Here is a 370-nt window from a genome sequence, read left to right on the forward strand (position 1 = left end):
CAGCTGTCATCCGTCAGGATGGAACGACAACAGCTTCGCGGGCTTATTGTTGTTGTTTTTTTGTAGCTGTCCTTATAATAATTTATCATTTTGAGCATGAGTCTAGGATTGATTGGGAAAACATTTTTAAAATGCACCTACTACAAAGAAGAGCAATAAAACGGGATTATAAAATAAAAAATTGCGCTTTGATTTTGAATGGTGAAGACATGCTCACCCACAGACATTCACAGGTTCATTTTGAGGTATTAGCAAAACAACAAAGCTAATGCTTTTCACGGAACTTAAGTAATTACCCTTCATAAATTGTGATATAGCCTGGTTCGTTGGTCCGTTGGATCGGATTGCTTTCTCACTACAACCGAACTGC

At 37.8% G+C, this 370-nt stretch overlaps 1 protein-coding gene across 7 annotated transcripts in view; it reads left to right on the plus strand.

Moving 5' to 3' along the window:
- LOC107701729 (serine/threonine-protein phosphatase 6 regulatory subunit 3-like) overlaps positions 1 to 370 on the plus strand; it is a 25,855-nt gene that overhangs the window by 12,571 nt on the left and 12,914 nt on the right. The gene's annotated exons all lie outside the window — the stretch shown is intronic.

This window comes from Sinocyclocheilus anshuiensis, unplaced genomic scaffold, assembly GCF_001515605.1.
Source record: "Sinocyclocheilus anshuiensis isolate Anshui unplaced genomic scaffold, SAMN03320099.WGS_v1.1 scaffold729, whole genome shotgun sequence".
In the NCBI taxonomy this organism is placed as follows: Eukaryota; Metazoa; Chordata; class Actinopteri; order Cypriniformes; family Cyprinidae; genus Sinocyclocheilus; species Sinocyclocheilus anshuiensis.